Here is a 14,177-nt window from a genome sequence, read left to right on the forward strand (position 1 = left end):
TTAATGGAAATATTATTTATAATTAAAAATATTAATATGAACAGTTTGAATAAAAAAAAAAGAACAAAGAGAAAAATAATTAATAATTATTCAAATAAAAAATTAATTTTGATTTATTAATAATTCAGATTAATTAGCAAATATAATTTTATATTTATTTATATTTTTTTTCCCAATGCAATTATAATTTATATTCTAATAAAAAAAAGGGGAAATTAAATTACTCATTTTTTAATCTTATTGTGTTTTGGAGGTGTCAGAAAATTTAGGTGAACTCATCACTCTCGACATACAAATTTCATATAGAGTAGCTTCATTTTGTTATTTTCGCATGAGCCAGCAAAGCATCAAAATACGTGAGAGGTGATGTAGAAAACGGACAAGATATAAAAAAAATTAAAAAATAAATATAAAAACTGATTTTTCAAAAACAAACAAGTACATATATATCTATATTTATATAGAGTCCACAAAGAAAAATGAGAACGAGTTGAAAAATGAAATGGAAAAAGAAAATCAGGAAAAATATCCTTTAACAGATTGGCAGTGAAACAAAGTCCAGGTCAGCATTTTTTAGAATTCGGATTAAAAGGTTTTGGGCTATTTCAGGACTTCTTAATAATAAAAGTCAGCATTTTTTTTTTTTTTTTTTTCATTTTTTTTCCCCATTCACCAGTTAATATTTTACGTCATTACGCGCCATTGCCTCGTAATTAGAACTCTATAATTTAAAGATGTTTTTATTTGACTTTTAATATACATTTTTTTTTTGTCTTATTTTCTATTTTTATTGAAAGATAAGAAAATAGAAAAAAAAATTATTAAATGCTCGAGTATAATTAACTGTCAATTGAGGTAATTTTTTTTTATTTAATTTTTTTTTTTTCTTCATAAAAAGAAAAAAAAATTATCAAAAAAATTGCAACGAAAGGTATATAAGAACAAAAAGTTTACTTTGCGGTTCTTCAATATTTCAACCAACTGCTGGGCCATTTATTTTTTTATTTATTTATTTTTTTTTTGCTTTTTTTATATCTTTTTTTATTAGCCACGATAAGAAATCACTACATCAAAAGATCAAAAGACAAAAATCACACTTTAAAAAACTTAAAGATTCTTGAAAGTTTTTTTTTTTTTTTTCTTTTACATTGAAATTTTTGTTTCTCGAATTACCACAATTTTTTGAGAAAAAAATATAATAATATAAAATTCAACAAAAGATATTTCTACATTCAAATTTATTCAGTAGATAAATAATTAAATTTTTCTTTTCTACTAGTTTTTTTATGAAAAAAAAAAGGAGAAAATAAAAATACGACAAAATAAGAGAAAACAAAAAAATTATTTTTTTCATAAAATAGCCAAAAGCATTGTCAAAATCACCTTGAAAAAGTTTTTTTTTTTTTCATGTCAGAGAGTTTTTCAATTTCCGTTTTAAAACAACTATCCTATATATACCTATATATTCAACTTGGTCTAAAATATCTGTGGACCGTGCTGTACTACTTCTATATCATTCGGAAAGCTCATCTCCAATAAAACCCCCAAGGTGCTTTTGGAATTATTAAGTGCCTCATTTATTCATCTCAATTATTAAACAATCTACGAAAATAGAACAGATATAATATACAGATAATTTAATTCAAATAGCATTATAATTATTATTGAATCAATCTCTAAAAATATTTTTTATACTATAAAATAATAATCGATAAACAATTAATTCCATGAACTATTTGAAATATGCAAAGTATATGTATAGCAATAGAAATTTCACAAAACCGATTGAGAAATAAGGATATATATATCCTGATATCTTCGTCTGATGAACAAACGCAAAATTCGCGTTCTACATTGTAATCCGATTGTCGTATTTACGCTTATTCAGAGTCAACGATGTAGAATTTAATCGTATCCGCTATTTTAGAGGCTTCAATATATAGATGTATATGTATACTTAGAATCGACCAAGAAAATAAATATATATATATAGGCTGAGTTTACACACAAATGAGGTGTGTATATACATAATGTATCAATACTTTGAACCCCTATTTGTGGTACAACCGATTGAAATCGTGTTGTGCGTGAATATATTCTACACTGCATGTCTAAAGAGCTTTTCTTGTCTTGGTATATATATATAAAACCATACAAGTGATAATGGCGTGTTGTAGTTGAAAAAAATATATATATAATAATATACCGATAAATAAATAGCGAAAAAAAAAAATTAAAGAATTATTTAGATGAAAAAAAAAAACAATCATGAATTAATAATTACAAGGATAAATAAAAAAATTAATAAATAAATAAAAACTGATGGAATTGATAAAACAATGTTGACAAATTATTTTGAATTATTTTGATGATACTGGACAAAATATATTAGTGTTTATTATTATTATGTTAAATAGTAAAAAAAAAAAATTTATATTAAAGTTGACCTCAATTTATCCAAGAGAAGTCCACAGGTTAAGGTCTCAGGAAGTTATAAACTACCTTATGAAATTACACTACTAATATATACATATTAATCAGAAATCATATGAGTACAAATTTTGTATATATGTGTGTTTACATATACATTACAGTAGCTATATGGGTTGTAGTTAAAATTTACGAGTTTATCAGTTCAATAATATGATGGGCAAGTAACACGTATTATGGATATTGGAAAATAAAATTAAATGTACTTGTTTAATACAGACATAGTAATATATATTATCATTAAATAAAATTTAATTATGTCATGAATATAATACTTAGTTTTTAAACAATGGTAAAAGCTTTTTATCCAAAATGAGTTTTTAATTTTTTAAAATATATGTATATTTTTCTTTTATGCTTTGTAAGGGTATTTAAAAATCACTCGGTTGACCCTTCAACAAAAACCATTATAAAAATAATATAATGTATATGCAATATTTTTTTTTCAAATTCAAATAAACTATTTAAAAGTATTTTTATTAAAAAAAAAATATATATATGTATATTGTTTGAATTCATAAGAGAAAAATTGTCAAGATTTTTAAATTTAAAAAAAATTACAAACAGTAATAAAATTTGTCGTCAATTTTTTATTCTAAAAAATTATGATATAAACTGAAGTTTTCATTTTTTAAAAACCAACTTTAGCGGTCTGATTAATGTTATAACATTTTTTAGCGTAGAAAATTTAAGATGGTAAAAAAATAAAAAAACATCCAAAATGAAAGAAAATCCCTGTTGGTGAGTGTTGAGAATGTCAAAGAGACAAAAGTGATATAGTATATTTTTTTTTTGATAAGTAAAGTCATCTTAAATTACTCCACGTGGATATTTTTTAAGTAAAAAAATAGAAGGTTATATATATTTTTTTAAAATGGTTGAATGTGCTCGTGAATAAACGCCCGAAAAATTTCAAGTTTCATTTTAAAGAAGCCTTTGGGGGACGTGAACGAATTGCAAAGAGTTGCGCATTCGAATACAATATTTTTACAAGGAAAATTTTTTTATTATACTCATATCTAGTATGTATCATCAACACATCAACAAATTATTCAACATTATAAATTTTTCCAACATAAAAATATAAATAAATGAATATTATAAAAAAGTAGCAACGAGAAACGCTTATTTTTTGTGACAAGTTTTGTAATTTAAATCCGCACACATTGGTATACTCAAAGTACACACACAAAAAAAAAAGTTTATGTATATGCGTGATAATAAGAGAAAAAGAGAGAAGAATTTTCTTTTTTTTTTTTTTTAAATTGTGTGTAAAAAATGGAATGGAATTCCGTCGGTTAGCTTTAGATAAACAGCTACAATTTCGTTCTTGAAATGTTGAAAGCTAAATACATATATATTATATATATATATTCACAAACCAACGAAAACCCTTGAAATTCCTTCAACGATTTACATCCCAAAACTCTAGATGCAAACCACTTTTACCACCCCAAACATGCAGTATTATATCTGTCCTTTTCTACCAACTGTATTTCTACTTTTTGTTTTTTAATACTTTTTTTTATGCTCGGCTTATTTTTTTATTTTTTTCATCTTTTTTTAAAGCTTCCCTTGGTAACCTATAACCTTAGCTCTTAACAGTGATTCTTTGGGCAAGTTTAAAAGACAACTCGTGAAACATCACTTTAGTTCGTGTGTCTATGTATACACATTGTGATACCATATAACTGGATTTGTAATTCTTTTGTCGTAAAAAAAAAAAAACAACAAAAATCACAAACTCAAGTACATACAATTTGTTGGCAAGACAAGTAATTGTTTTTCATTTGTTTCTTTTTTTAATACAATTTGTCAGAAAAAGAATTATTACTACTCTTCATGAAAAAACAAAAAAAATCTTGGAAATCTAATACATGTCATACAATGTTTAACCAATTTTTTTTCTTTTTTTTAAGCTTAAATTTTTTATACACTCAGTGTATATAATAACAAATATTTACATAATATAAAATTTGTATATGTATATTATATTAGACCATGTTTAAATTCAGTCTTATGTATTGAATAAATAATTTCAAAATTGCTTATTTTAAAATACTTTAAAAACATAATAACAAACGACAAATAAATAACATAAAAATATAAAAAATTTTAAATAAAAAAATCAAAATATGATATTGGTTTATATAAATGTATTATTTTCATGTAAAAAATTGTTAGTACTGGTATATTTTTTTTTTATATTATCGAATATTGAGATAACCAAGTGACCGTGTCCTATGGACATTATACGATGGTCTTTAGGATCCGGGTGCGTACGGTTTTTTTATTTTTATTTCTTGTCCATCTAATATCGATAAAATTTAAAGAATATATAAAATATTTTCTAAATGACCCTAGCATATATTTATATTATCATGTACAAGTACATGGGTAAATATACTCAAGACCTAAATTTTTATACAATGTCAATAATAATTGAATAATTTATATTGATTTATCAGTGGTGAGTTTTGTTTGTATTTCATGATAGACATAACGTTGAATTAATTATTGATTGGGAAGAATAAATTCATCTTTAATATGTAAATGTTGATTTTAGGATTTAGATGAGATTACAATTTACATGATGATAAATGTATGATGATTGATTTTATTATACTACTACATATAAATTGTTAGTATTAATTGAAAATAATTAAGTGTGTCTGACTAAAATAAAAATATTCTACTTAAAAAAACTCTAATAAAATATTTAGTAAAAAAAAATTAGTATTTCTTAAAAATACTTTTCTAAATTCTGGAATTAGATAATTATATATTTTTTTTATCAATTGCATATAGTTACTAGAATTTAATTAAATTTAATAAATAAATAATTTAAAATATATATAAATTTTTTATTTTCATGTAATTGGTAAGCTTAATTTATAATTTTTTATAATGATATGATCATTGTAATAATACATATATGACATATATTATCCTATGTAGGCTTCAGGTATCAGGTATTTTGTATGAAACTGTCCAGGGGTCAACCACAATGCTTACGGACAATGGTTACAACCTGCCAACTGTTCTTTTGACCCACCAGTTTGACGCAATTCATTTAAGCACACATCATAACGCCTGGATACACACGTGTCGTATTCGCCAATGTGACCAGCTTTATTACTGCTGAGCTTCAGAGTTTCAAACCTCTTCTATATATATATATCTTGCTTAATATTAGCTCTACATATATACATCATATCTATATATGTATGTATTGCCTAAAGGCTTTATATACCAATGTGGTTATAATATTTTCCTGACCCAGATACAAAATTCGACCACCTGTCTCGAAAACTTATCCACCACGACGCGAATTTATTTCACAACATTTTCCATATTTTTTTTTTTTCTTGGTAACTGTATATTTTTTAACTTGAATTTGTCATTCTATGAAAATTGATAAAAAATATTCTTTTTACATTTTTTTTATATTATATATATAATACTATCTTTTTTTTTTTTTTTATTTATTATAAAATTTTAATTTTAATAATACTTTAGTTTCAAATTTAAACTAAAATCTAAATGATAAACGAGATTTTCACATGCTTTGCGTTTAGAAAATATCACGCTCAATGCGACAGTTGGTCACAAATATGTCATTTCAAATTTGATCTATCATAAACCATGTGTGTAACTTTTAAAACTCTATAAATAGACAAATGTTCATGTGTCAGCTTTTATCAAATGTATTATCCATTTATTTTATTTACTTTTTACTTTTCTGATTTTTAAATTTATTAATCTATCAATCATCATACTTTTATATTCAATAAAAAATAACTGAATGAAAAAAAAAAATGAATATCCATTTAATAATGGTCAACTTTAATTCGAAATGTGGGTTTGTTAATTTATTTTTCAAATTTATATTTTATTGTACAAATTTGATAAATGTATAGTGATAATAAAATAAAAAATGTCATATTGACACGTTATTTTAAAAAAATATTAATGAAAAAAAAAAAAAATCAAATTGACACAAACTTGTTAATAAGAAAAATATAAAATAAAATTGCAATTTTTGATGAGTATTAAAATGTCAAAAGAAATGATATGTCACTGATTCAAATGGAATTGACATCAACACATATATATTTTGATTCAAACATCAATAATCTTATTAAAACCTATACTCCAGAGATGTTATGAAATATAACTGAAAATTTTCATGATTTATTTAACCCGGATCATTCAATTATATAGACAAAAAAAGAAAAAAATATAATAAATGATTGAAGCGATAAATTGCAATTAGCAATTGATTGAGGTCAATTCAGTATCCTACAGATGTGCATTCTCATTGTGGTTTATCATTACGTATATTACTGATAAAAACACAATGACATTTAAAGTGCATTTACTTTTTTTTTTAATGCTAATCATATCATCTTTAATCATTTAATAATTAAAGAATTATTATATCAAATATATACAAATATTGATCCAGTTGTCGCACACATTGGGTTGACGTTGATGACTGGTCAACAAATAGTTGTTGATATTGAATAATTAAATTCACTGGATTTTAGTAAATAATTGAAAATACTGAATTTCATTAAAAGCTATATAACAAACTATATTTGTTTATCAATAATTTATACATGCAAGAATGATAATTTTTTTTCAAATTGGAAATTTTAACATCTACTTGATTATTTGTCTTATTTGATGGACAAAATTGTTAAATGATTGCAATGTTTTTTCTTGTTTATCATAGCATTTTTTAGTTTTATTTTTATATTTTTTTTTTTCCATGTTTCGTTTTAATTTTCAAGCTCAGTTGAACACTCATATTGGCATGACGTATCACTATCTACGTTTGCATAGACGAGTTTATGTATAAAGGGATGGGTCAATATCTCCAACATCAAATTTTGCCACGGTATTGAACAAGCCTCAGCACAAGATCCAATTAGAATTTATGCAGGTCAAAGTGCTTAATGCATTCATATGCATTTGGATAACACGTTTACTTTAGTTTCTCTCCCCATCGTTATATTATCCATCAGATAAGTTTCACAAATTTTACTCATTCTCTTTTTGAACACACATTCATTATTTTAATATTCTAATAATCAAATTAATTATTTTTTTATTATTTTTTTCTTTTTAATAATTAAGTTTTATTTTATTTCTTTTAATTGGATATAATTTTTAGCATTTATATTTTTTACTAATTACGTACTTACGATATTTCTTTGACGTTATAAGATTTTACTTTTAAAAAAATAGAAAAAAAAAATTAATGAATTAATAATAGAGCTAATTTCTCAAGTTTTTAAATTATTCTTAGTTACGTTATAATTTGAAAAAAAAAAAAATATAATTAAAAAAAATGTTGTTATATTTATATATTATAATTGTCATTTTAATATTTTTTTAAGTATTTTGTATAATTTATAAACTTGAGAATTTATAAATGAGTTTTTATATACAAAGATTTACTCAAAGTAAATTTCAAGTCTTTTACAAATAAATTTAACATACTTATTATTATTAATGAAATAATATAACATGCATAAAATTTTGTAAAACATAAAATTTAGAAATATGTTTGCATATACACGTACAAAATTTTAAACAAAATCCTTTTAATTTACACTTGAAATCTTTTTAGAAAAACTTTTTTATTTTTTTATGTACTGCTGGTGTATAAAGTAAGCTTATTTTATTTGTCATGTTAACATGTTAAATAATATATTTATATTCAGAATATGAAAATATAGTCAAATGTCATATTGGATAAAGTATGTGGATTGAAGTTGTTTTTTAAAAAATATATATTGTATAAAGTCACAGTGGATTTTCATGTGACATGAATTTTGTGGTTGAATAAACATTTTATACATTGTAAAAAAATACAAACAAAGACCATATGAGTAAAACAGTAATATTACAGTGGGTAAACGAGGGGATCAACTCGTTGGTGTCACTCTTGTATTACAAATCCCCACAAGAAATTTTCTTCATCTTTTGATCCATTTTAAATCTACCAATCAACATTTGTCTTACTCTTATTTTTTTTATCTTTATATTATTTTTAAATATTTATTTGTTAAATTTATTTATAAATTATTATTGAAGCATTATTTATTTTATTTATTTTTCCATTTAATTTATTATTTTTTTAATTAAATAATTAAATTAACGCATTATATTTATCGATGTTAAAATAAAAAAAATAATAATAAATAAATATTATGTTGCAGGTTAACACAGGCATATCATAAAGTTATTGACAATCTCTTTGGCATGATTACTCATGTAGACACCCCAGAGAAAACAACTCCATTTCTCTTGCGTCAATCAACTCTTCAATATTCCAGAGCTGATCAATGTCTGATTAATAATCAGTTGTTATAATTATAAATATTACAAAATATATTTTTTTTATAATTATTTTTTGTTCAAATTGAAAAATTCAATCCTCATAAGTACCATGTTTATTAAAATATAAAACTCATTATTTTTAATTATTACTTTTTTTTTTTTCTACTTCAGTGATATTTATAATAAATATTGTAATTAATTAATTTTAATTATTTTTACATTAATTATTTTTTTTTGTAATTGCAACTTTAAATGTTACATTTACTTATTCATGTGGAAAAAAAAAAAAAAAAAAAAAAAGATATATTTCTATATACTTGGATGTAAAAAAGAAAAAAAAAAAAAAAAAAGATTATCGGTGGCTATTTATTTTATGTCTTGTTGTCGATGACTGGGCAATAAACATGGGTCCAGTGTTGCACCCAAGAAGCATTATCACTGACAATAAACTTCGCGATACAAACTCGTAATATACTTCTTATCATCTTGACCTCTTCATTCTACAACCCTTAATGTTTTTTTTAATCCTGTCATTCTGTTTTTTTTTTTTTATTTCTTTATATACTTTCTTATAAATTGTTCTTTGTAAATCTATTTTATCGTATTATTATTATTATTACTATTTATATCAATTATCGATTAAGCTCATATTTTACATTTTGATATTTTTTTTTATTTCAAGTTAAAAAATTCTGACCTCAATATTATTTATTCGTTTGAGGTATTTTCAACAATTTATCATCGACAAAAAAAAAAAAGAAAAAAAAACAGCAAGAATAATATTGAGTAGAGAATAAAAATAAAAAAAAATTTGATACATAACAGAAACAAAGATTTATAAAAATACAAAAAATAATAAATTTATAATATACCATTTTTGGCATAAGATTGTAAAAATAAAAATATAAAAATTATTCGTGCATAAAGTCAATTGACGTGATTCAATATTATTATCAATATTTATGTATAAAATTTTTAAATAATTTATAAATACATATAAACTATATTTATCATGAATGAAAAAAAAAAAATAATAATTTTATGATATTATCCAAGTAATATACATAAATTTTTTATATTATTGAAAAAAAAAAAATATAATTTTAAAAATTATAATACTAATCTATATATTAAATATTTATTTATTTTCTTTGTGATTCAATACACATGACTAAACTAAATGGCTATGCCATAAAACTCTCACCAACCATGACGTTGTCGTTGGGTCACGCGTGAATAGATTTGAGAGCTTTTTACGTGGGCTTCTTTTATGCTTCAACCATCACTTTTTTTTTTCTACTCATTTTTCTTTTCTTCTCGTCTTATTTTTCTTTTTTCTTCCTTTTTTGGGAGTGGTAAAACGCGAGCTTTTTTATTATTATTTTTTTTTTCTCTCATCTATATAGAGTACCGAAAAAAACGGTATGTGTATGTGTGTGCTTGGGACGGTGTCCGCAGCTTTTATACCGTTTTTTTTTTTTCTTATTTTTTTATTTTCTATTCCTTTTTGAATATATGTATGATTTTTTTTATTTTACCTTTTAAAATGTTTTTTTTTTTTTGATTCTCTCACTATAGTTCAATCGAGAGACCATAAAAAGTAACGCTTTTTTTACAAATGATGGCTCATTTCTATTCGTTGATTGCATGTTCATGTTGTGATATTTTAGGTTGATTAATTGCCCAAAGGATATGGTGTATGAAACTATTTTATTTGTAAATAGTTAATGTTTACATTTATATCGAAATTTTTGGGTAATAAATTTGTATCTTTCGTAAAAAAATATAACTTGATGAGTAATATTTATGATATTTAATAAAAAAAAAATTTATTCTAATGCATAGTCGTATATTTTATTTTAATAATAATACAACTTTTTTTTTATTATTTATTTGCTGTAGATGATATGAATTTTAATGGGAAAAGCTGACGAAATTCCATAATCAACTGCAATAAGGGTGAGCTTAGTAATTTTATTTTTATTTTAATTTGATTTTCCATGAATAAATTCTTTTGTATCGTTCAAAGTATTTTCGGTCAAATTTTTAATTCATTTTTAACTTGCGTCCATTTGAATGTGTGGTTAATTAATTTTCTTTGGCTATAAAAAACTCCATCATCATTGAAATTGATTTTTGACGTCAAACCGAGATTGTATAGGTCAAAATTCAATATGAATTTTTATCTGAGATTATATTATAAATATTTTAAAAGTTATGGAATTTTACTTGATATTTATGTCCTATAATAGATGAACCTCGTTAAGATGTGATAATAAAACGAATTTCAACGTCAATTTGAGATTATTATTATTGCTTTTATTTTATTTTATTTTTATATTTTATTATTATTTTTATTCTACTATTTTTCGTATGGTCATGTTGAAAATAACCAGTCATAAAACATACATGTACCTATTTAAAAAAAATTCATCAGTAACATCATGAAATTTTTTTATTTTTTTTTACAACCCTCGTTTTGTTGTTGAGTAGATCATTCAGTCATGATAAACACACAAATAACTATGTTATGATGGCAATAAACTTAATCAAAAAATACTTTATATAAGATTATGGTGGTAAATTGAAATATAAACAGAATAAATAAATAAAAAAAAATTATAAGTATCAGTAAAAATTTATGATGTAAAATGAGAAAATAATGTCAACTATCTTTGAGATGTTGGTAATAATTTTTTTTTTGTTTTTTTTTTGTTTTTCATTTTAAACAATTTTTCACTCTACATTCTTGTTCATAGTTTTATAAAAATTAACTTTAAAATTATCCAACAATTTTAAAACAAAAAAATAGCTCTATTTTAACTTTTCTTTTTATTTTTCAAATGAAAATTAATTATAATCAAAGAAAATAAATGAGAGTTTGTTTTTTACATAGTTGTAAAAAGTTTACTGTTAAAAAAAAAAAACTGATTTTCATTGGTGAAGATTTAGGGAATAATTTTAACACCTTTTCTCTTGAAAATCCAAATGTTTCCAATGTTAATTCTCCATTATTTCATTCATTTACTTTATTTTACTTTTTTTTTTTTTTTTTTATTTTCATTTATTCATTTTTTTATTTCAATGGTTCACGTAAATCACTCGGCAGACGTTCAACCTCTAGCAAAGGAGAGACACAATTTGCATATCTGGGTAACGGAATAATCGATCCCTACTCAACATCCCTGTAATTCACTGAAAATCGTGAATAGAATGAACAATTGCTGAACATTACGCATCAAATATAGAATTAAAAAACCAATTATTATATAATGATAAATGAAATATCAATTTATGACAGTAAATTTTTACTATATTATTATTTATTTGAATTATTTTTTAAACTTTAAAAATTGATATATTTTGCTGTTTTGAATAGCAATTGAGTGTATTTTCTTATTTAAAAAAAATAAAAATAGCAATACGTGATATTTGATAAAGAAAAAGAAAGAAAAAAAAAAGAAGGAAAATGATTGCAACAAAATACAATATGTTGACACTGTTGTGTATTACTGGTATACATGAAGAAAGCTTGGTTTTTGTGCAACGCGTGTTCAATGAATACACGATTGGAGTCGCGTATGAATTTAATTTTCAGTGAAAATATCGTGAAAACGTGTCCTCGCATCTCAACACAGATACGCTACTCGTAATATCCGCTGCTTTTTGTGCCAAAGCCACGACCCTAAAAACCGTGTCTTCTATATATATATATTTGCATCTTATACGTGCTATATTGCGTGAATTTTTTTTTATTTTAACTCATTTGATCCTTCGAAATTTTCATCCGGATATTATGTATTTGTTTTTTATTATTTTCACGGTATTACTTGCAGAGTAATATTATTTTCGTAAATATTAATAAAACCAAAGCGCATCCTTTCAACGTTGCATTTTATTTGACACAAAGAAAATCATTAAAAATATAAAAAATTGATATATCAATCAATATAAGTTACAGGCAAATTTTATTTTGATATAGTTGAACTTTTAAAACAATAATCCCACGAAATTTTTAATTTAATTAGAGACATAAGTTTGCACTTTTCATCAAGTAATATATAAAGATAGAAAAAAATAAATTAAAATTGAATTAAAATTGATGGCTCTAATTTTATTTCTCATGAAATTCAATTAAAACAATAATCTCACGATATTTCGATTTTATATATGTATTTTTCTTTTTCTTTTTTCCACTTATTCCTCACATCTGTTATCATGATTGGAAAAATCGATTCAAGCTACAGAGGTTGAATAAAAAGAAAAAAAAAAAAAGAACAAGTAAATACGTTGCTGAAGCGATTTTTGATCGATGTTCTTAGGATATCTCTATACCCGATTTATTCTCAATGATCTTTTTAAAATTTGCCAAGTTTATGATTCGTCACGTTTACTGCACAATTTTAAGACTGCATTATTGGATATGAGTTTGTACTCAGATAAATAAATATATAATTTATTTTTCCATATAGCTATATATAAATTTCTATAATTAATATCATTTTTTAGTGTTTGATGTATTCCAACAAATTTTGAAATTTTTATATATATTTACATTAAATTTTAATCATATGAAACCTCAGAGGAATAGACGAATCAGTAATGAACAGTGATAATTTGAGTGTGGTCACTAACATACTATAAATATTCATTTACATCAAGCTGTGTCTAATTTCACACTCGAATTAAAACAATTATTTTAAATTATTATATTTTATTCATTTTTAACTCTATGATTTTTTATTATTTAAATATTTTGTCTGGATGTTAACTCCAGATCAATACTGCAATTATTAAACTCAAACTTTACAATTTGTCGTCAGTTATTTCTGTCAGTCTAATATATACATGTAAAACAAAATAAAATAATTATTAAAAACAAGAAAAAAAAATAATATTACAGAGAAAAAAAAAAAAAAACTATTCATCAGCTATCACTAAAAATATTATTTTTTTGTTTATCTCTCAATGGTATATCAAACTTTTCCATATGCCAATGAAACGACATACCATTAAATTGAGGAAAAAAAAAACAATTCCAACGAATCAGATTGACGCACATATAACAAATAGTTTTCAATGGAAATAGAGAGCGGGAAAAAAAAACAACAACAACAAATACAATCAGATGATTCTCGTACTAAATTTTTGCCAAAAGCCAATCAGATGTTTAACTAGAAATATTTTGCATCATCATATAGTATAAACATTTTCACAAATTCATATTTTTAAATAATAAATAAAATGATAAACAACAAACATTATTTTGACATGGAATTAACAAAAAATAAAGTAATAAACTTATGATGATGATGATGAGTATATATTTCAAATAA

This window comes from Aphidius gifuensis, linkage group LG4 (genome assembly GCF_014905175.1).
Source record: "Aphidius gifuensis isolate YNYX2018 linkage group LG4, ASM1490517v1, whole genome shotgun sequence".
Lineage (NCBI taxonomy): Eukaryota > Metazoa > Arthropoda > Insecta > Hymenoptera > Braconidae > Aphidius > Aphidius gifuensis.